Source organism: Euprymna scolopes, chromosome 1 (genome assembly GCF_053919585.1).
Source record: "Euprymna scolopes isolate OS-2025 chromosome 1, ASM5391958v1, whole genome shotgun sequence".
NCBI lineage: Eukaryota > Metazoa > Mollusca > Cephalopoda > Sepiida > Sepiolidae > Euprymna > Euprymna scolopes.
The window spans coordinates 33,743,280-33,768,279 of NC_136482.1; the positions used below are offsets into that span (position 1 = coordinate 33,743,280).

Consider the following 25,000-nt stretch of genomic DNA (forward strand, 5'->3'; position numbering starts at 1 on the left):
AATAAATAATAATTGTAAATAAAAGGTTCCGTTCGAAATTCTGTCCAAATTTCCGAGTTCGATAAGATACCCCTGAAGATCGGAGGTTACATCGACCGAAACGTTGTGATAATCTCCATCTTACAAATTCAGAAATGTCTGATTAGTGAATATTACCAGATGTCGCTATAGTAAGCAATTACGACTTTATACCCATTTTAAAATGAATTGTTCCGAAATCGAATTCTGCCGGCCCATCGACTAAAAGAGTAGAGTTTTTAATAAACACTTTTCAATAAGTGGCATTCATTTCATTGATTTCAAGAATATTTAATCGACAATTATTTTACCGCAAGAAGAAAGAATGTCTATTGTTTTTAAAAAGAATTAAATTTCTACAAATAAATAAATGACATTTGTTTTATTAATTTAAATATTATTTAGCTGGTAATTTTTATGAAAGGACAGCCATTTTTTATTTTAATAGTACTGATCGAGACACACATTTATTATCTCAAAAATAATATTATAATTAACAATAAATTATGCAGATTTCGGTAGAAAGCACCTAAGAATTTCAATGGGATTTCGCTAGTGAAGAATATTATGAGAGGATTAGAAGTTCTCTTCCCTGCAACCTCTTTCTCACAGAAGAAACGTTGCGAGTCTGTCTCTGCTCTCTCGTTATTTTAACAGCAAGTGCTCGTCTGAGCTCCAATCTAATTTTCGGAATTTTAAATGTGGGGGGGGGGGGTAATCATTTTATGTAATTATTGAAAAGCAAACTGACGCCTTCTTTCACTTTACAAATTGAACAGTTATTTTTAAAAACATTTTTAAACCAAGCATAAGAGTTTGTGCTTAAGATATATACGTAATAATTTGAAGAATTAAAAAATAATTTTAGATGGCATTTAAATTTGAGGAGGAGCTTTTTATGGTAAACTTACATCCCTTTGATCCCCTTCTTACAAATTGAACAATAATATAAAATCATTTTTATTGGTTAAGAAGAACTCCAAAATGAATCGGATGCCAATTAATTATTTTTATTTATCATTCTTTTTGTCGCTTAAATTTTCGGTTAGGTTTTTAATGTTTTTTTTTTTTTGTGAGGGGAAGTAAGAGTGTAGGGGTAGGAGGCGACACATTGGAATTACGCCATATTTATGAAATATTAGAAGAAGAAGAAGAAGAAGAAGAAGAAGAAGAAGAAGAAGAAGAAGAAGAAGAAGAAAAGTTTAGCAAGTATAGAACTGCTGGACGAAACCCTTTCAAGTGTTTGGTGTAATGAAGAAAGCAAATCCAACAATCCTCTGCCATCTAAAATGAATTCAGAAAGAAATCACTCTATTTTCATAATGAGACGTTTTCCTCCCTTCTCCCTATGCCGATTACGTTATTCCTTTCTTTTTTTTTTAACTTTTGAGTTTAAAACGTTTGTTTCCTTTTTTTTCTTCCTATTTTTTAAACTCCACCGGCTAAAACATTATTGTATATGAATACAAATATTAATGTGAATATTAGCGAAGCATATTTTTTTCTTTGATTGTGTAGTAAAGATGTACACTCGTCGGTATCATTGTAGAGTAACAATGTCTCGATCCTTCTAATAAAGCTCTACTTTTTGTTAGGCGATTACGTGCAAACATGATGTTTGAGGCTTCCTTCAACAACGTTAAGTTAAATTTATATACGAAACTGATCCCTAACTCTAAATCTTAAAACTAATTGTTTCTTATTTAACTATTATTTCATACAGGTTTTTCAGGCCTTCACATGTAATCGCCTAAAAGAAAGTAGAATCACTTTTTTTGGGGGGGGGTAGCTGAAGATGTCCAGTTATAAATTTACCCACTCGTCTCTAATAATACGAAAATATTTCTTTTTTAATAAAATTACATGACAAACAGTTTAAGAGATTACAAATGCATGAGATACGCAGACAATAACTACAATTAGATAAATGAATAAATAAACACATTTTATATATATATATATATATATATATATATATATATATATATATATATATACATACATACATATGCATATATACAAACACGCATATATATATATACATATATATATATATATATATATATATATATATATATATATATATATATATATATATGTGTGTGTGTGTGTGTCTGTGTGTGTGTATATATATATATATATAATCTGCTACTCACCTGAATACACGACACATACACACACGAAAAGATGAGAGAAATACGTGGAAATCGAGGAACTTATATAGCAACTGCGTCACAATTAGGAAAGCAACAAGGACAATCCGAAAACGAAAGAAAAAAGAAGGATATCTCCAATGCGAAATGTCCACGCAAAGCCTTCTCCTTTTCACGTCTAACCACTGCTGCCAATGTCTGCGGTGCGGCTTGTGCGTCTGAGAGACCGGTTCCGGGTGGTATCGAAGGCGTGGTACCGACAATAACGATGCATGAGTAGTATTGCGACGTTTGTACGGTCGATAATAAAGAAGGGGAAAGAGAGCGAGAGAGGGAGGGAGAGAAAAAAAACACTCGCTTCTTTCGACGCTAAAGCTATTGCTATTACAAATGTTACCTTAATTTTAAATTCACAACAGAGAAATTTCAGCTTCCCTTTTATTATGGGGTTTCTATTTTTATAATTGTACAAGGTCTCAACATAGTGTTAGTTCAAGGGAGGGAGTAACTATAATCAGGGGTCACTTGTCTGTAAGGATGGTTATATGTTGATAGGATGTAAAAAAAAAATGAATATTAAAATGTCAGCGACGTTAGTGACCACCAGTTAATTATTCCTGGAACTTCGGGCCAAGATCACAGTATAGTATCTGTTCTGATGCTTCACTTCACATTTTCTATCCTTGGTCAGTGGAGGAGAATCCTTCATGATTGAGGCAATTTTAATATTTGTTACTATCCAAAGTTACTCTTTTTTGATGAGCTGGATTTTCCCCACATTAAAAACCGACCTTGTGTCTAACTCTGCTCTCGTGGAGAGGCAATTAAATAGAAACATTATGTCTTTTAGTGTATTCCTAACACCCATACAAAGGAGAAAGTAATCCTTGGGTTTATTTTTTTACAAACGAATAACCGCTTATCAAGGCCCAAAGACCACTCGAGGCTTAATTGAGTTGGCAGAAAGTAGGATTTATAAATCAGCACCCTAGAAGAAGAGCACTCTGGCCTAAAAAAAAAATCTTGGGCAGCCTTGTTGGCATTTCCCGGTAGTGGCACCTCAGGTAATTAACAATAAATTAAACCCCTATAAAAAGGGAAAAGGCAAAGCTTGGTAGAGTGGACCTCCTAGAACTAAACATAGCGAGAGAATACCTCAGTAAACGGAACAAGTTATCTCAACAATGACCTAGACTCTGTTGTTTTGGTGTTGCAGGACCCCCATCCCCGGTTGCGGTTGATTGAGGAGTTTAGTAATGATAGTTGTAACTGATCAGAATTGATTATTTAAAACGATGGCAACAATAATTTGTTTACATTAGACTTAAAAACGGCAATGAGAAACAGCTTTGTGGTACTGTGTTCTACTGACTGACAGTGGAAGTTTTATTTATTTAGTTTTAGGTAGATGCAGAGATAAGGATAAATTATTAACAGTAGTTGTGAAATTTTTATAGGAGCGGGACCATAGATTGGATCTAAGTCGAGCACCTGCTATGAAAATAATGATATAGTAAAGAAAGACCTTTTTTTTCTGAAGAAAAGAGAATTGTACATCTGCCATTAGATTTCAAAGTCGGTTTGTACTCTGTCAAGGAAGGAAATGGTTCTCTGAGGTGGCCATTCCCAGATGTGGTAACAGTACCTCATCATAGTATGTATTTGATTCTTATATACATAGAGGATTGCTTCAGGAGTGAGGAACTTTATGGAGCGGTAGAATGATTCAACCATTTCTCCAACGATCATGACAACGGATTTAATATAAGTCTTCCATTTCAGGTTTGTCCAGAACCTTAAAGTAGAGGGCTTCCTCAAGGTGAGAGGCATTCATTTAATTTAGGCAAAAATGAAGTCCAAAGCATTGATGGTGAAAAGAGAGAAGCTTGATTTTAGAAGTATTAAAAGTAAATATCCACCTTTTTCTCATTGTACTATGTGTTCCAAGTCGGAAGATATGGAATCAGAAGATCCTGATCATTAACGCTCTTCAAAGTGTTGCCATAGGTGGTTATGCCATCTGATTAAATATCCACAAATTATCTTAGAATGTGATTTGGAATGCACATCCAGAAGAGGATTGGGCCCAGAATTAATCATTGAGGCATGACAGTATTGATACTATGAACTATGGACTTTTCCTCATCAACAACTACTTTTATAAACTAATTAGAGTCAAAAGATTTGATGACTGAGAGGACGTTTCCAAATATTCCCTACCAAGAAAGTTTGTTAAGCAGACTTTTATTCTAAACCCTATAAAAGCCCTTTGATATGTCAAGAGCTATTGTTCTAGAAACAACGCCCCTGTTAATAGATTCATTGATTCTGTGTGATATTAGTCAACACATCAGCTGTTGATCTTGCAGGACGAAATCCGTATTGCTTATCACTGAGTAGGCTGTTTTTTTGTAGATGTGATTGAAAATTTGTTGATTCATCACAAATTCAAGCAACTTACTCATGCCATACAGAGGACTGATTGTTATGAGATGCAGATAACAAACCATCAGTATTTTCAAATACTTAACTGTGATAATTTTTTTCAAAGTGTTGGGAAGTATTTCTCCTTTAAGCAACGATTAGACAACTTTATAAAAATAGGAGTTAGTTTCAGCTGCAGCTTTTAAGCACTTTGATTGAAAAGTTGTCAGGGACGGTAGCTTCTAATGGGTTGAGGGTACCGGATTGACAGTTCCTGGCTGCTGTTCCAGACTGGTAGTACAGGAACCCTAACTCTTTGGTAGCACTTAGAGCAGCTGCTCCATCAACAGTTGAATAATATCGGGTTGTTTGTAGTGCCATGACGCGCATGGAAAGGGACCCTGCACTCATCCCTGGTGGGCTTTCCTAAGGCCACAATCCTAATTGGAGAAAGGTCAGCTGATGGTCTACTTGTGATGCATGTCTGATGCTCTGCATAACCTCTTGTTTAGCTCCCACTTACCTAAACCGAAACTCTTTAAAAATATGACGAGAGTAAAATCTAAAAATAAGCTTAAACCAGGCTTAGAGACAAACGAATTCAACTTGCCTTCTCCCTTGAGGCTTGCATTCACAAATATCCGTGGGCTTAGAACTAACTCAGCTGATGTTGAAGCATTTCTCTTAACAAATACCCCGGATATCTTTGCACTAAGTGAGACTAACCTACACTCCTCCATCCCCTCTAACCACTTTAACATGCCTGGATATCTTCCACTCTGCCGTAAGGACTCTGACAGACACATGCACGGACTTGGAGTTTACATTCGTAATACCCTCCCCCTGACTAGAGAAACAAACCTAGAAACAGATGATCAAGCCTTTATGTGCTTTAGACTAAACATGCAACACAATATGAGCTACTTTTATTTTCTCTACCGCTCTCCCTCAACTCAGGACTTCACCATAATAAACAAAGTATCTGACAGCATAGACACGGCACTGTCCCTCGACACTAGCGCACAAATACATGTTTTTGGTGACTTTAATGTCCACCACAAAAACTGGCTTGGATTCTCTACTTACACAGATGCAGTGGGCAGCACAACTCATAGCTTCTCTATATCTCAATCCCTATCATAAATTGTTACGTTTCCAACCCAGTTTCCTGACCAGGAAGAACAACACGCATCACTTCTAGATCTGTTTTTGACCACAGTTCCCGATGACTGCATAACGAAGGCCCACAGCCCACTCGGGAATGCTGATCATGCAGTGATAATGGTTGAACTCGCCCTAAACTCTAGAGCCAAAACTGAAGAGCCAATGCTCAAAACAATGAGATATTATAAAAAAGCTGACTGGGAAGCCATCAGGGAACTAATCAGAGATGCTCCATGGAGAAATATTTTTTTTCTCCCTGCTGAACAGTGTGCAAACAAGACCACTGACTGGTTCAAAACTGCAATCGAAGCGCATGTTCCCATGTGGAATATTTATAGTAAGCCCCACTCTCCCCAATGTTTTACGTCGACTTGCGCAACTGCCATTGCTCAAAAGCAGCATGCATACCATAGGTTTAGCCGACATAAGTCCAGTTCAAACAGACTGAAGTATATAGAAGCTAGAAATAACGTTAAGAAAGAAATAGCGACAGCTAAAAGAGAATTTACGGAAACCACTAAAAAGCGCATCGAAGCACAAAAACTAGGAAATCAAGACTTCTGGAAAATCTACAACAGTGTAGTAATTTTTTTTTTTTTATATAGGCATCACCACATTATCAAGGCTAAGAGGCCACTCAAGGATAAGGGTTAAAGAGCGTACAGTAGAAATTGGACAATATAGTAATCATTAGTAATGAAAATTTGGTAAATTTGATAACTTATATGGAACAGCTCATCAAGAACTTATTTACGTTAGACTTGAAGACAACCATATTGTAGTCAGCCGGAAAGCAGGAAAACGGAAGACAATTCCACAGGCGTGCAGTTCTAAGAAAGAAGCTTTGTTCATGGAATCTACGTTTAGGTTTAGGCACAGATAAAGAGTGGGGGGAATTATTGATAGTGTTTACAGCTAGACGAGTGTTTCTTGTGAAAGTTTGGCGAGGGGGGACCATAGATTGAAGCTCAGTCGAACACTTTCCATGAAAATAACGATACATCAGAGATAAACTCGCAACATCTCTTCTGTGAGATAGAGGTTGCAAGGAAGAGAAAAGGACATCTCCTACAAGGCTACGAAGTCTATTTTGAACTCTATCAAGGCAGGCCAAGTCCTTTCTAGCAGCACCTGCCCAGATGTGGCAACAGTATTCCATCCTTGGACGTACCTGGCTCTTATATAGATAGAGAATAGCATCAGCAGTGAGATATCTACCGGATCGATAGAAAGATCCCACCATTTTTCCAGCGGCCTTGGCAACAGATTTGATGTACGTGTTCCATTTAAGATCAGGAGTAATGGTCAAGCCAAGAAGCTTGTCAAAACTTGAGGCCTCCTGAAGACGAGAGCCATTCATTTCAATTGATGCCAGATGTGGATCAGAATGTAGATGATGTAAAGAGAGAATCTTGATTTTAGATGCATTAAAAGTAACCAGCCACTCCTTACCCCATTGTACTACGTGCTCAAGATCAGAGGAGAGAGAATTGGAGAGAACTTGATCGTTTACTGTCTTAGATGTGCTACCATAGATGGTAGTGTCGTCAGCATAAATGTCTACAAATGATGTAAGGATGTGATTTGGAAGATCATTAATGTAGATCAGAAAAAGAGTTGGGCCCAGGATGGACCCCTGAGGGACACCGGCATTAATACTGTGAGCTTCTGATTTTTTTGCCCCTCAACTACTACTCTTATGAACCTATCAGAAAGAAATGATTTAATAATTGAGAAGACATTTCAAGCAATACCATAGCTAGAGATCTTATGAAGTAAACCTTTAATAAATAATGGGCAATCAACAATTCCCCCACTAGCCAACAATCACGAGGTTGTCTCCTCAGCAACCGAAAAGGCTAACATGTTTGCCAGTCGGTTTGCCACAAACTCCACACTGGACCCTTCCAACCACCCCCTACCTGACTTTCCTATGCGGACAGACGCCACGCTAGACGATCTGAAAATCACCCCCGCTCAGGTGCATGCCATCATAAAAAACCTTGACATTTCAAAAGCATGTGGACCCGATCTCATCCCAGCTGTGCTATTAAAAAAGTGCTCAGCCAAAGTAGCTCCAGTTCTCTCCAAACTCTACAACAAATGCCTTAATGAAGCTTGCTTTCCGGGCTGTTGGAAAACTGTTTCTATTGTACCAGTATTCAAGAATTCTGGCGAAAGGACTGACCCATCAAATTATCGCCCCATTAGCCTCCTCCCACTTTTTGCCAAAATATTTGAGACCATAATTAACCATGCTCTAGTCCATCACCTTACAGATGCTAAACTTCTGACTGACAAACAATATGGATTTAGACAAGCCCATTCCACAGCAGACATCCTAACTGTAATCTCTGAACGTATATACCATTCACTGGACAAAGAGGGGGAGGGCAGAGCGGCAGCTCTAGATATATCTAAGGCTTTTGACAGGGTATGGCATGAGGGTCTCCTCAGGAAAATTAGATCATACGGCATCACTGGTAGAATACTTAACATAATTAAATCCTTCATAGATAAGAGAAAAATCCAGCTTGTCCTCGACAGTCGTACATCTAAACAATATGATATAAATGCGGGGGTGCCCCATGGTTCTATCCTTGGACCTCTATTGTTCCTGATATTCATAAATTATCTCTCTGACAAAATTGCCTCTGAGAATGGTATATATGCTGATGACACTACACTATGGCAGGCACGACAGGAAGACGAATGAACACATTTCTAAAGAAATGGCAGAAACACTAGACGAAGACCTCCAATCTGTGGTGGAATGGGGACAAAAGTGGTTGGTCACGTTCAATGCCGCCATACTCAACTAGCTTCATTCAATAATTACAAGAAACCCTCTCTACCACCTATAGCAATGGCCAACGACTCTTTATCTGAGAGTACATCTTTCAAACTCCTTGGCCTAACGTTCACAGGAAACATGAGTTGGAACAATTATATTGAAGGCATTGCCAGGACCGCTGCAAGAAAGGTGGGTTCTCTCTACCGTGCTAGAAAACTACTAACACCCGAAAGTATCCTGTACCCCTATGAGGCCACCATTCGCTCATGTATGAAGTATTGCTGTCACATTTGGGCTGGTGCATCTGCTACTAGTCTCTCGCTGCTTGACAAGGTTCAAAAGAGAGTTGCAAACCTGATAGGCCCTGAACTGGCATCTAAGCTTCAGCCTCTGTCCCATCGATGAAATGTTGCATCTCTCTGCCTTTTCTACAAGTATTTTAGTAGTGAATGCTCTGACGAACTGCAAGCACTTGTGCCCCCACGACGTGAGCACCCTCGGCAAACCTGACAGGCTGCTAATTCCCACCCCCACACTGTAGAAATCCCTAGATGTAAAAGATCTTTCTATTCCAGTAATTTCTTCCCCAGAACCGCTAGACTCTGGAATTCCATTCCAAGTCCTTGCTTCCCCAACAGTACTGACGTGCAGAAGTTCAAGTGTAACGTGAATTGACATCTTGCTGCCCAATTCCCTACATAGTACCCCAGTAGTTGTTGCCCCTGATAGTAGCCCCCTACACCAAAGTGGCAATTTGCCTTGTTTGGGGTGAAAATGTAATAAAAAAAGAAAAAAAAAAGCTTTGCCGGCATCAATGTTCTTGATATGTTTGGCAACATCCTGACAGGGATGTCACTTATAGTATTTTCAGTCTTAGAGGGAAATTTAGGAGGTAGGCGGCCCTCATCGCAAGGGTGGAGTTTGATGTAAAGTTCTTAGCAAAAACTTTGGCTTTATCAGATGCTGAGGAAATCATTTCTGGTCCATTGATGATGGTTGGGATAGAGGTCACGGATTTATTCAGGACCCTGTTGTATGTGCTAAAACTTATGATGATGAATAACCCTATCACCCCTCCCCCTCCAAAAAATACTGAGGCGATAATACTTGGGAGAATAGTATAATGACCGACAAATATATATTTAACCCTAAAAAGAAGGAGTTAATATCTGGAAGGATGTTTCCATGACAATAGAACAGATACTACACTACTTCCTCTGAAAAAGGAGGAAATAACACTTGGAAGTATGATATCTTGACAACAGAAAAAATTCTAGAGTAATCCCTCCCTTTAAACTAAACATCAAAAGATAGTCTGAATGTGTACAGGGAACTGAACATCATTTAATAATACATTAATAGAAGTAATAGCATAGTTTCGTTTCAGACATGCAGATACCAAATCTCCATTAATAAAAGATTTACTTACTAGAGTGACCCTTTATTTAAATTCGTAGAATATGAATATTAAGAGTTCCCAGAACGTTCTGCTGAAATAAATATGTTTATTTATAATGAGAAATTGAATACACATGTTTGTTTCGGCTGGAAGAGTGTGCGTTTACATGTGTGTATATTAGTGTACTTCTTTTGCCAGTGAGAGTGTGTATGTATGGATTTAATTGTATATGTGCCTGTTGAGTGGTATGTTTGTGTTTCACTGGCTACAGAGTAATTCATAGATGTCTCACGTTATGTGCGTGCTATTGCTGAGAGATTTCGGGTTCCAAAGTTAGACTGGATTGTGATGTACATATGTATGATGTTCCTGAATGAAAAACAGAAAAGAGAGAAGAAAAATGCTGTGTTTGAGTTTTACAGTTTGGAACCGAGTATTAATTGCGTTTTGATTGATTGAAGGAAACTGCCGATTTTAGCTTTTGAATCGAGGAGGAGTGATACGTAAAAACAGCATTCGCTACTGCTGCTACGTCACTCGATAAATTTTACAAATCACTTGACGTTTACAATTGAGCTCACATGTACAACAATCATTGTATTTTCCTGAAATTTGACTTAGAAAAGCCTCCTCAGGATTCTAGTACTCTGTTCTCGACCTTTCCATCCTCCTAGACCCTTCATGACCATTTTTCATTGTACATACCAATGTCTTTTTTGTGGTACAGAGGTAAAGGTAGAGGTGTTGGATTATGGAATAATCCATCTTACATATCTAGTCTGGCTGATACGGTTTTCTTGCGTTCATCCAAGTATGGGTTATGTATTTCTATTTGCGTTAATTTATTTCAACCTGTGAGCTAATATCTGGGAGGATGCTATCATTACATGTTACCAAGATCCTATATTTTCCATGTTTTGGGAAAGTCTTCCTAGTGCTCCTACATTGGTTGGTATTACTGTAATTTTCTTCATGCTCCATATTGCCTTGAGTTGCCTGGCAGTTCTGCTTGCCACATCTAGCTTAACCCTGTGAATTGCTGGGACGACAAAATCTAGTATTTGGTAGGTTTTTTTCTCTCTTTCACTGATCAACAACAAATCTGTTGTTTACGGTTTTTCAGCTGATTTAGGACAAATCTGATGCACTAAATCTGAATTCATATTGATTTTGCTCAATCAGGCCAAGTTTTTTAGCTATGGTCATACGTGCGCATGTGTGGAGCATTTTAAAAGAAGTTGGTGTAAAATGCAATGTTTTGATTGAAAATGATTATTTAGATGACAAGAAGTATTCTGGTCTGAGAGTTCTGGTTGATTATGTCAAAAAATAATCAGTTTGAAGTCATAAAAACCTTGAAATTTTCCAAAAATTTGTCTTCATCATACGCGAAGAATGACTGGCCTTTACAGGAGAAATTGATGCCTTGCAAAGAAAGGAGTGTCATCAACGACCCTCTGGTGGACAAAGACAGAATATTTTCCCCACCACTGCACATCAAACTCGGTTTAATCAAGCAGTTCATCAAGGCTCTGGACAAGGATGGTGACTGCTTCACTTACTTGTGCCAGGATTGGTCATGGAGGAACTGAAAGCTGGAATCTTTGATAGTCCTCAGATTGGGCAGCTCAACAGAGATCCAGATTTCAAAAACTCAATAACCAAAGTAGAATTGGAAGCATGGAAGGCATTTGTTCTGGTAATAAAGAACTTTGCAGCAATAAGACCAGAAACTAGACAGAACTTGTCAACAATATGCTTACTTTCAAAAGCCTGGGCTGCAACATAAGCATCAAGACACACTACTTTTTTCACATATGAACTGGTTTCTTGAAAACCTGGGTTCAATGAGTGACGAGCAGCAGGAGAGATTTCATCAGGACCTAAAAGAAATGGAGACCAGGTATCAGGTCACTTTTAGCTATGGTCATACGTATGCATGTGTGGAGCATTTTATAAGAAGTTGGTGTAAAATGCAATGTTTTGATTGTCGAATCTGAAGAGAGATCTCCCTGCTGCTGAGCAATCCAGGAGTTTAAAAAAGCGGAAGTTCAAGCCCAGAAGTTTGCGAAATGGTTAAGCAACATGCAATTTACGTGTACTTACCTTTATCAATACCCACCATTCAGTTTACAATAATCGATTTTTCTATCAGGTAACAAATATATGTTGTTGGCAAAACATTTTTTCTCTTAAAAACATATTTATGATGATATGTGTTGACAAAAATCAACTGATAATGGCACAATAAATACAATCGATTTTGTCACAAGATCTAATTTTTTTTCCCAAATCAACTTAGTACAAAACCTGACCTGATGGAGAGAAACAGATGCCGTTTCCTATATGCAAGAGAGCTATATGTTCAGTCCGTTAAATCCAAAGTAGCTGAACAGTGGCTTGGTTCCCAACAGTTTTGGCAAATAGCAAACAGGATCATGAACAGAAGCGTGTGTTCTATCCCAACCATCATCAATGGACCTGAGGTCATCTCGTCAGCATTGGACAAAGCCAACCTATTTGCCAAAAACTTTGCAGCTAATTCTACCCTATGCGACCAAGACCATCATCCCCCTCGTATTTCCTCCTATAACAGACAACATGCTATGTGACATATAAATATCTGTATGTAATGTCGCCAAGCTAATCAAGAACCTTGATTCTAGTAAAGCAACTGGCCCTGATGGCATTCCAATTATATTGTTGAAAAAGCTTCAACCAAAACTTGCTTCAACACTCACAAAACTGTTTTAGTGTTGTATTAAAGAGAATTACTTTCCAACACTCTGGAAAACCTCATCAGTATGTCCTGTATTTAAGAATTCAGGTGATAGATCATCTCCCTCTCAGTACAAACCAATAAGTCTCCTGTGCATCATGAGTAAGTTACTAGAGTTCATATTAAATAAGGAAGTAGTCAACCACCTCAGCAGAAATAACCTCCTTAGTGACATGCAATATGGTTTGTGTTCTGCTAGATCTACAGCAGATGTGCTAAAGGTTTTATCTCATAGAATTAGTGAATTTCTCGACAAAGGCTTCCTCTCTAGGGCAATTGCTCTTGACATATCAAAGGCCTTTGATAGGGTATGGCATAAAGGCCTACTTCACAAGATATCCAGGTATGGTATAGCTGGAAATGTCTTCTCAATTATAAAATCATTTCTCTCTGATAGGCTTATAAGAGTAGTAGTTGATGGGCAGAAATCAGAAGCTCATAGTATTTATGCTGGAGTCCCTCAGGGGGCCATCCTGGGCCCAACTCTCTTCCTGATCTACATCAGTGATCTCCCAAAACACATACTTAGATCATTCGTTTACATCTATGCTGATGACGCTACCATCTATGGCAACACATCAAAGGCCGTAAATGACCAAGTTCTCTCTGATTCTCTCTCCTCACACAATGGGGAAGGAGGTGGCTGGTTACTTTTAATGCATCTAAAACCAAGCTTCTATCTTTACATCATCAATGCTCTGATCCCCATCTGACATCAACTGAAATGGGTGGCTCTCGTCTTGGAGAAGCTTCATGTTTTGACAAGCTTCTGGGCTTGACCTTTACTCCTGATCTGAAATGGAGCACGTACATCAAATCTGTTGCCAAAGTCACTGGGAGAATGGTGGGATCTTTCTACTGCTCCAGTAGATATCTCACTACTGATGCAATTCTCTATCTATATAAAAGCCAAGTACGTCCAGGGATGGAGTATTGTTGTCACATCTGGGCAGGAGCTGCTAGAAGCAGCTTATCTTGCTTTGACAGAGTACAAAATAGATTTGTAACTTAGTGGGGGATGCCCTTTTCTCTTCCCTGCAACCTCTTTCCCACAGAAGGGACGTTGTGAGCCTATCTTTGTTTTATCATTATTTCCATGGCACGTGCTCGTCTGAGCTCCAATCCCTGGTCCCCTCTCGCCAATGTTTCTTGAAAAACACCCGTCTAGCTGAAACCACTGTCAATAACTTTCCCCACTCTTTAACTGGGCCTAAATAAAAACGTAGATTCCATGAACAAAGCTTCTTTCTTAGAACTGCACGCCTGTAAAACTCTCTTCCGTTTGCCTGTTTTCCAGCTGACTACAACTTAGTTGTCTTCAAGTCCAACATAAACAAATTCTTGATGAACCGTCCCCTTAAGTAATCCAATTTACCAAATTTCCATAATTAACGACTCCTACAATATTATCCCATTGATTACTGCACACTCAATAACCTTTATCCTCAAGTGGCCTCAGGGCCTTAATAAGTGGTGACTCCTAGGTAAAAGCAAACAAACAAACAAACAAAAAATTCAATAGTGCAAATATTCTAAATCAGTTGTAGAAATATAGACAGCATTCAAAAAGTAAAACAATTGTTACCCATTGTTATAATAGTCAGTTTTCTTTTGGGGGAAACTTTATCCTTTTTATATCCCCATGGGATTTATATGCTTTTCATTTTTTAATATTGGCTCTTATTTATGCCTATATATATTGTTTTGATATAGATTAGAGTATATAGATATAAAAACCTTTGCAGCAGTTATTACCTCAGGCGGTAGAGGAGAAAATATAAGCCCATATATTTGTTCAACTAACTGTTAATTTGACCATATGGATATATATCTTATAAATAAACAAACAAGTAAATAAATAAACAAAGAGTCTGAAAACTAGAAACAAATGAACGGATAAAAAACACAAGGAATAGAATAAAAAATAAAAATAAATAAATAAAATAAAATAAAATAATAAATAAATAAATAAAACTTGTAAATAGGAAAATGAAGTCGCCACTAAAGCAGTAAAAACAACCATAAAACCTAAAAGAGGGAATAGCGACGATAAGAGTATAATATTACTCCAGATCAAAGCGAAAAACTTAGTCCAATAAACAACCGCCAAGTTAAAAGAATACCAACACTTCCCCACTACGACAGTTTAACCACTCGAAATCGTACTTCCTCCTCTCCTCCCTCAACCCTAATCCTTTCCTTCACACATCCATCCAAAACCCCTAGTGCTCCCATTCACGAAATACACAACCCAGATTTTTCCAGAACGCAAACCACACTCGAATATCTTATAAAACTAATGTAATCTTGACTTCCGTTACAAAATCGATTCTTTTTCGGTCTAATGAAGTGTTATCCTTGAATTGGGAATCCACTGAAACATGTATACACACATGTAACCAATAATGTTTGTATAATAAAATGACTATATATATATATATATATATATATATATATATATATATATATATATATATATATATATATTTGTATAATATATACAGGAATTTACATCGGTAGTCGGTACCGACGGTTTCAAGCCCGGTAGTTGAGGACTGCTCTTAATGTCCACCTCAGGCTCTCTTCAGCCGACTAGAGCCTGAGGTGGACATTAAGAGCAGTCCTCAACTACCGGGCTTGAAACCGTCGGTACCGACTACCGATGTAAATTCCTGTATATATTATACAAAAAAATATATTGCTCTTATTTCGAGAAAGGTTTTTCCCTAATAATAGAGCACTGTATGGGATTTCTTTTACTACAAAAAGTACAAGTATATATATATATATATATATATATATATATATATATATATATATATATAGAGAGAGAGAGAGAGAGAGAGAGAGAGAGAGAGATAAAAAAGAACAAACTAAGTCATGTGTCCATCAACGTTTCGCCTTTATTTAAATAAATGAAATTAATAAAAAAAAAAAAAAAACACCAGTACAAATATTTAAAAATATATTTTGATATAATGAAATGTATAACCTTGTTCCATTCCAGAAACGAAAAAGTTGGGGGGGGGCATAACGTTGTGAAAGAGAGTAAGATTTTTTTTATCGTCATATAGCCTTTAATATTTTCTAAAATATATGATGCAATTCATATTCTTTTTGGAACAAATATGTCCGTTATAATTCACCGCAAAACTACACACAAAAATGATTACATACATTTCTACTTACACCATAACAAAATAAAAACAAGCAGGATAATTGGTTTCTTCACTCAGAATTTGCAGTCTGAATATCTGGACGAAGAATTCAAATTCATCACAGAAACTTTGAAAACATTGCAATACCCCACATATTTTATATTAAATGAAAAGAAAAAAGCCACACAAATATTTTCCAAACTAAATAAATAAAATTCATATACATCAGACATTTTTCCCGTAAACAGACATCTTTTACCTACACATAGCTACAATAATTTGCAACACACTAAACAAACTGGGAATTCCAATCATACAAACTACATCACAAACTAAAACAAACATTAAGAACATCTCCAAAACAAGCCAATTTCCAATACAGGCATATACACTGTTCCTTGACAAAATTGCTATCATATATACATCGGTGAAAACCAACATACATTAAAGAAAAGGCTCAATGAACATAAGATATAAGAAATAGCAATTCTCTGAATGCGTTATTCTCTCATTCTTATTGCAGCATAAGAAAACTTTTCACTTCAAACAAGCAACAATAGTTCAATTTATTTCAAATAAAACGTGACGGAGACTTCTTAAATCAGTGCCTATCGTAAATTCAAGCACAATTAAACAACATGGAGGTTTATAAAATGTATCGCCATTAATAAGTAAATTCCTATTAAAAGACCTTAGACTCAAGTTAAATCTCTCACGCCGTAGAAAACACTACCTACAATTATTAATACATATAATCAGTCAATAAATTACACACACACACACACACACACACACACACACACACACACACACACACACACACACACATATATATATATATATATATATATATATATATATACTAACAGGACCCGTTTGTCATCATTGCCCATAAAAGAAAAATAATATTAAATATTCTTTTATTCTTTTTGAATTGCTTACTACCTGTTGTTTCTTAAGTAGTTATTAATCAGATCTTGTAAGTTTTGAAAAGTAAATGAAAGTTGTCTCAGATAATGGATCTGATGTGCCTATAAATATGAAATGATATAAGTTAAATGAATTTATGTAAGCGAATGTCTTTATGGAATGCTTTGTTATTTATATAAAGCTCTTGGATACAAAATATTTGATGTTATACCTTCTGCTGCCAATATATGTAGATATTGTGGGAGCCTGCCCGTGAACATTCTACATAACCCCCCCCCATGGCTAAAGCAAGGTGAAGCAAAGTTGAGACCAATCACTGCAAAGGAATTTCCTTGTGACCTGTTTATTATCATGACAAAAACAATTTAATTGAAAACTGAAGCCTTTATAAAAATGAATTAAAAAATCTGATGGAAGAATGGATATCTTGGGAATGAATGTCAATTCGTTCTTAGCAACACCAGTTAATATGACGACTTCTTTCTCATTGGGTTGCATGTGTTTAACACACAGTCTTGTTACATTGCAAAGTCATGGGGCATCAAGATTCTGGAGTAACATAACTGGCCACTCCGTGTTCAGCTTGAATTTGTGTAGTAGCATACAAGGTAATTTTAATGAATTTAAAAATTCTATATGGTATTGTACAGCATGACCATCGTGCAACGTAGTGCATGTGAGCGCGTGGAAAAATATCAGCAGCAGCGAAAGATAACTGGCTTACGAAGAGATTAGCAGCAATAGCCGAAAAAAGCGGATATGAAAATTAGAAAGTGTGCAAAGAAATAGAAGGGAAAATATGAAAAATACACCATGTGCTTGGAACAGAAGCAAAGTGGGCGTCGAAGAAAATGGACGTGTAACGTCGAAGACAAGAATGGGCCGGCTGGACCCACCATGCGGTTGGAAGAAAGAGAAACGCCGTCCAGGCTAAAATGGACAGTTAGCAGCGAGAGACTTTTTAAGTGGTCGCGAAAGTAATTGTAATAAATGCTTGTGTTTAAAAAAATGCCGACTCGGATTTTTATTTATTTATTTATTTTTTGTTCTGTTTCTTTTTTTGTTTGTTTGTTTGTCCACTTGCAACATAACGGCTACGTTACATATATTTATTTTTGTAGCCGCGACTAATCCTTTTTAAACGATATCAATATGAAAAATCAAGAAAGAAAAAGAAAAAATAACCATAGAAGAATGCAGTCACAATAGAGGGGCGAAAAAAAAATAAAACAAAAAAACGCAGCCACAAATAAAGACTTAAAAACAAACCCGGCCGAGAGTGGAAAACATGGAAAAAAGTAAAGGATATTTCACCAGTCGGGGAGTCACTTGTCTTCATTTTTTTTCTTCTTGTTTGATCACTTTCGAAGTTTCTTGTCCTATCAGCTATATTTCTTTATTTTGTGGTGACCGTTATGCATTATTATAAGTGATATTGTTTAATACTCATTTTAACGTAGCCAATAGCTTGTTTGGTTTTAGAGAGAAATTTGGAATAAAACATTCTTACTTGAACATATTTTTATAAGTTTGTGTTTGGACTTTTTGAGTGATATCTCAATTTTTATTGTTATGAATTACTAAAGTTTTAAAATTTGAAAAAACTTGGCTGGAGGTTTTGCAAGACTGGAATAAATGTTTAAACAATTTCAACGCGTGAAAAAGTAAATATAAGTACTAAAGTAAGTACTAAAAAGTACTAAGAAAATAAAAATAAGTGTGACTTTATTTCTATAAAGAGTAGTAATTTTGCTTTAAGCTTATGTGTCGTTTATAATTGACTATGGATTCTGCCATTGTGGAAAAGGATTATTAACTATGAAGACACTGTATTTTTTTACTTTTTAAATAAGAAACTGCAACAGAAAAGACACGGTCATTTTTAGAACGGACTATTCTGAACGACTATAAAATAATTTTGTTTTAGTTGCGAAGTTTTTCTCCGTGTTTGGTGTTTTTGTTTGTCAGTATTTTGCTGCGTGGATTCAGATAAATAGGGAACACTGAAATATTAAAATGTTAAGTAATTATAATTTTGAAATAAAAGCAAGACTACGTGAAGGTCAGGTAGAACACTTGACATGAAGGAAATTATACTTTGTAACTGGAACTCTTTATGACGATACAGCAACTTGGTAGAAAGATAAGTAGCTACTAAATATTTGGGGTGCTTACAGTCCTTGGTTATACAGATATAGGATGTAAATAGCCACGAATTTTTTTTTATTCTGTAGACAGTTCGAAAGTTGTAAGCAGAATTCGGACAATGGATCAGATATTCAGGTAATGCACATAACCTTAGTCATCGGAAGTTAGTGACTGAACTTTGGTGGGTGGGTTTACGAACGAAAAAGCTCAGAGGATAGTGTAAATAATTTTATAAATTTATTGTGTAGAGAGCGAGTAGCACGAATAAATTCAGCGAAATCCTTCGCTGCATCGCGTGCATTTATTCTACATAAAATATTTTTCATTTTAAACCAAAACAAAATTTTACCTAAAAATAAAAGTTATTTACAAGTTGCTTTAATTATTTGTCATTCTAAAGTATAGAAAAAAAATTAATTAAAAAACATTATTTAAAAGTTGTTTAACTTATTTTACACGTTTTTTCTTGCATTTATTCTACATTGGTAAAAATAAAAGTTGCTTTAATTATTTGTCATTCTAAAGTATAGCAAAAAAATTGATTAAAAAACATTATTTAAAAGTTGTTTAACTTATTTTACACGTTTTTTCTTGCATTTATTCTACATTGGTAAAAATACAAGTTGTTTAAATTGCCAGGAAATGCACGTAATGCAGCAAACGATTTCACTCTCTCTCTTCATAAATTCATAAAGATACGAAATAAATAGATTCACCGAATTCCCGTCGATTAGTTTTGATAGCAATGCCAATACTGCTTTTTGGTCAACGAAATGGCAACTGGCAGCCATGTTGACTTTTTACTTATTGAATGCTTACTCATATTTAATCGTCGATTGCTCGAGTTTCGATCGGTAAAATAAATTAACTTTTTATACGAAATGACTCCCCATGTAATAATATTTAAGATAAAAAAACACATTTTGAATACCTTATTTTTCTTATATCATCCGCAAAAGCTATTTTAGAGATATTACCATAACACATTTTTATACATGAGTGTTATGGATTGGTTGGTTGGTTGTTTTTGTTTTACGGCATATCAACCCTTTTCAGGTTATTTAATGCAGAATCCAAAGATTTTGAAAAAAAATTTTTGTAATAGAATATATTTGTTGTTTTCAAGTCGGTTTCTATTCAACCCATAGTTGGGACCCTAACAGGTACTACCATACCGGGTCAGAGTGGACCTGGGAGCAATGACAATTAAAGGGTGGCTCTAAACTCCCCAAAGCCCGCAAGCTGGGACCTCACCACTGGATATAGTTTAAGGTCATATTTAGAACTGAGTGTTATGGAAGATGGTTAAATAACACAGACGTGGATATCAGGTTGAATATTATATTTGTGGTAAAACGTAGTACATGGATAACCGAGCAGATAAGATTACTTTCTCTCGCACTCGCTCTCTTAGTCTTTCACTCTGTGTAGACTCACTGTCGCTCAGAATCGATAGCAGTAGCTGTCAAGTGTGGAAAGGTTCATTCGTAGGTTTTTTTATTTTTATTTTAAGGGATTAATTCTTAAGAGTTCCGTAAATTTCCTCTTTCTCTCAAACTTTCGTATTTAGTCGTATATTAAGTGGACTTAGGATCAACCCCGTAGTAAATGATCTCGATAGGTTCTTCCACTTCATAGTGTATGTCAATAGGATCCACTTCATGTCTCTTATGTGTTGGAATATGTCATCGATAGATCCTGTCCATATTCCAGTTATGGCATATTTTCTTTTTAAGCTTTTTAAAAAGGTTTTCTAGCCTGGGAGAAACCGTTCTATTGACATTTTTCGACCTTACTTATTTTTTACTGTTTGGGAATTAATTTGTGAAACAAATGACTAACTTTCTCTAGCATGATTTCTGCCGGTGATCTAACTGATGGTGTAATTCAGTTCGGCATTATACAATGGACTTTCAAGAACTGTTGCAATGCTCTGTCAGTAGATTTTCCTTTTTGAATGGTCTTTTCAGTGTATCCACAAACTTCTCCGCTTACTTATTTGGCCTCAGGTGATATTGCAGCGTTGTTATGCGCTAAGTTGGAAAATGTTGCAAAAATCATTAAATTCTGCTGATGTAAACCTTGTGACATTGTCATTGACAAAGCAATCTGGTACTTCAAATCTTGCGAACAGTTCATGTAGGAATCCGATTTTTACAGCTGTTGCCAGCATCTTGCACCTTAGAACATGAAGCCACTTAGAGTACTTGTCGCTCACGATATGATAGTAATTCTCGCAAAGCGGGGCAGCAAGGTTAATATGTATGTGTGACCATATATGTGACAAAAAATATATTTAAAAAAATCTTAATATTTTGTCCAAATATATAAGTAAGCAGTTTTGAAGAATAACGGAAATATTATATCACTTTTGTACATCCATACTTCAATTGACAGACCTGCCGCCATCTTTGAAACTTAGAGTCTCGTTTTATGCACCATTACCGATTATGCCTCTGTACATTGCAGGACAGTAGACACAACGCTGCACGAGACTCTTCATACAGTTTTTACCGAAGTGTCCAGTGTGGAAAACTTTTGTATTTGTTTTATTTCTATTTTGTATTTTTTTAATTACAACTTTTTTTTCGATGTAGAACAACACGTTATAACACAGACCTCCAAAGCGCTATTATCCTTTGTTGCGATTTTTTTGTTTTATCTCGCAAATAAATTCAATTTCGAGCGCCTCGATTTTTATTTTCGACAATGCTAACGATAGATCCCGAAAGGTATTTGTTATTATTGTCTTTATTTCACAGTCTGGTCGCAGAGCCGCTTGATTTTGATTAGCAATTAGTTTCGATAGCTTATCTGCATGGCGAAGTCTATTACTTGATAAATACTCCAATTTAAAATTATATTTTAGAAGGATAGTACCTCATCTTAAAAATTTACTTTCCGTACAGTCCGTTTTCGAATCAAATATTGTTAATAAGGGTTTACTATCCATTGACAGGTTGAACAACCTTCCATGCAGATATTTATAAGATTTCATCACCATGAAAATTATACTGAGAGCTTCTTTTTTAATTTGGTCGTACGCTTTTGCTACGGGGAGTAACACATTAGAAGCGTGTGAAATGTTTTTTTTTGGGGGGGAGAGGGGGGGGCTCCGTCTGGCATATGATGTAGTATATACTATACAATACGATGTAGTATATATGATGTAGTATATACTATACAATACGAGCTAGCATCGCAATGATATCTATTCGGAGATTGGAATAAGTCAGAAATAGTTTTGATTTTAGTTCAGTTTTTATTTTCTTCAAAAAACTGACTGGCACTCAGTTACCCAATCTCAAATTTTATCTTTTTTCCGTAAATCATTAAAAAATGAGCATGCTCTCTATGAATACTTGTTAATAGTTGGCTTGTCCAAGAAAGCTTTGGAGCTTGGTAACATTTCTTGGGGAAGGCATATTTTTGATAGCTTCTGCCCACTTTGGATCAGGACATCTTCCGGTCTTGTTAATAATATGTTCGATATACCTATTTTTTTCATAAAAGTCGCAATTCGCTTCCTTTATCTTGAATCCGAAATTTCATATTCCTTTGAAAACGTCGTGTGTCTATTTGTAATGTTCCTCGTTATATTTATTTATCATTACAATGTTATTTAGGTAGGCACACGCGAACTCCAGACCGTGCAACCTTAACCTCGAATGGCAAACTATCGAACTTATATAAATCCCTATGGGTATTGACACATAGGAGTTTTTAGCACTCCTCCTCAACAGGGATCTGAAGATAAGCATCTTTTAAGTTCTCTTTAGAAAAACCTACTCCAGTTTATTATTTACCTCCTCCTCTGTTGGGGAGAGGATAGCGGTCATCTTTTAGACCTATGTAAAGGCCAATTGAAAACTATGAACAGACTTGAATTTAGTTGGACTTTTTCCTTCCATATACAGTGAGAGCAGCCCATTTGCTGGAAACCATTTTGAACAGTATTTTCAAGTCGATTTAACTCTCCATTTATTTTTTTCTACTGATACTAATGGCGGCCTTTATTTTTCTTTTAAATACGAGCTGAATGTTTTCTTTCAGCTCGAATCTGGCTGTTGCGTTAGTACATTTTCTTAGTCCTGCCGAGAAAACTTCATGAAATTTATCTTTTCATTCGTCTTTCAGGTCTTGGGCATCCGTTTAGTAAAATTTATTGATCCGTTGGTCCCACAAATTAAACCGTTCCATTCAATCAGTTCCAAATAAGTTTTCAGAATGTTTATATTTGCCACCCGCTCTCTCTCCGAATTCATAGCAATATTCATAAGGTGCGGAAAAGTTCATTTATACGTAGGTCTCCTCAACAAAGAGTTAAGAATGTAAAAGTTACTTTCAATCATGAAATGTTCATATTGTTTGGGTAATAAAGGTTGAGTTAGTAGTCACAGGGCTTAGAATTGTGTAGATCAATATGTTCCTGGTATGAATATGCATGTGTAAGTAATATACGTATGTGAGTATTTGGCAGCGTGACATTGTGTATGTGTGTGCGTCGGTTTACATTGTTCTTGTTAGTGCTTGTGAGTTAGGAGTAATTCTTTTCTGTGTAAGAATATGTGTGGAAAAATCTTGTACATGAGTCATTGAGTCCTTTTCGCCTCCACATAAGTCAAAGGCCCGGTGAGAAGGGGTAGACGTTCTGTTCAAAGCGCAGTTAGCTTTAGAAGTCTGGAGAAAATCTGATTTTATTGATAAGATCTTATAGGAGTTTCTAAGCTCGGGTCGGCTTACTATTTTCACATATATGTGTTAATTTTAGGGCTTGAAACGAGTTTCGTTAGTTGAAAATACTTTGTTAACATATTTCCGTGAAAACTTACTTGCTTTGCGGAGTAAAGAGGAAATTGAATAGAAACAGAGAAAGAAAGAAAGAAAGTAAGCAATTAGAGCCATTCGCTATTTAGTGCCACAAGTGAAATCTACAAGTTGGGATCACTTCGCAATTTAGTTGCCACAAGTGAAATCTACAAGAATAATTCCTTAACGGAGTTTTCCTTTTCTTATTTATTTATTTTTTGGCGGAGGTCTGGTCGATCAGTGAATAAATAAATGAGATGTTCTTTTTGTTATGGCAAGACGAAAATAATTTCCTTTTTACGTAGAAATGAAACAATGATTTCTGCTTTAAGAAGATGGTCGATTAATTTGGAATTTAGAGTTATCTTTCCTTTGTCCGTCTACGTGTATTTGACACATTGTTTGGCTCAGTATTTCGTCACATTATAAACATGTTTTTCTTTTTCATTAAATACTGCAATTATCTTACAAAAAAAAAAACTAAAAAGCCTCATAAAAAGTATAATATACTATGTTACTGATGTACATACGTACATTAAGTATAAATGTAAAATGAATAAGGATTCTAGACATAAGTTTAGTATAATTATATCTTCATTTAAATCTTCATAGGAGGACATACGCGGGGAATTAAGTTTATCCTTTTTATAATGAAATAAGGGTCAAAATAAAATAATTATGGCACCAAACAGCCGTTGTTACGTAGCAATGTACGAAACTATGTCTTTATATTTTAATTATTCTTTACTAAAAATGTTTTAGAAATTGGATGCTTATTTATATTGCGATACATGCGAAATACGGCAGTTAAAATTAAATAACAGGAATGTTTACGTATCAGTGAAAAATATTAATGTACACCAAAAATTACGGAAATATTCGAGTAGAATTTTATATATTAAAAAATTAATTTACTACTCAGAGTCCACGAACTCCGAACCACAAGACCTCATAGCGTCTTAATATTAAAAATATGAGATAATCTTCTGCAAGCTTGACACGAATATCATTCGAAGTTCGTTGACTTGAATTGATTTTATTTTTATTAAAATTCTATTTAAAATTCCATATTTTTTGCTCAACATTAATATTTTCACTGATAAGTAAGTATATCCATGAGTTTTCCTGTTATTTCATTTCGAACTGCCATAAAATAAATAAGCATAAAAAATCGTTAGCTTCGTTAAAGAATGTTTTTAATCGATGCATCTGCATCAACCAACA

At 35.9% G+C, this 25,000-nt stretch overlaps 1 protein-coding gene across 4 annotated transcripts in view; it reads right to left on the reverse strand.

Annotated features, from left to right (window-relative positions):
- Positions 1-25,000, reverse strand: part of LOC145292535 (tubulin alpha chain-like) — a 114,416-nt gene that overhangs the window by 84,027 nt on the left and 5,389 nt on the right. Inside the window, exon 1 of one of the 4 annotated variants that reach the window (XM_080138739.1) lies at positions 2,175-2,631. The exons of 2 other annotated variants lie outside the window; for them this stretch is intronic. The gene's annotated coding sequence lies outside the window, so the exon portion shown is untranslated. Of the gene's footprint in view, positions 1-2,174; positions 2,632-25,000 lie in introns of those variants that run through there. One more of the 4 variants, XM_080138786.1, reaches the window with a different exon arrangement.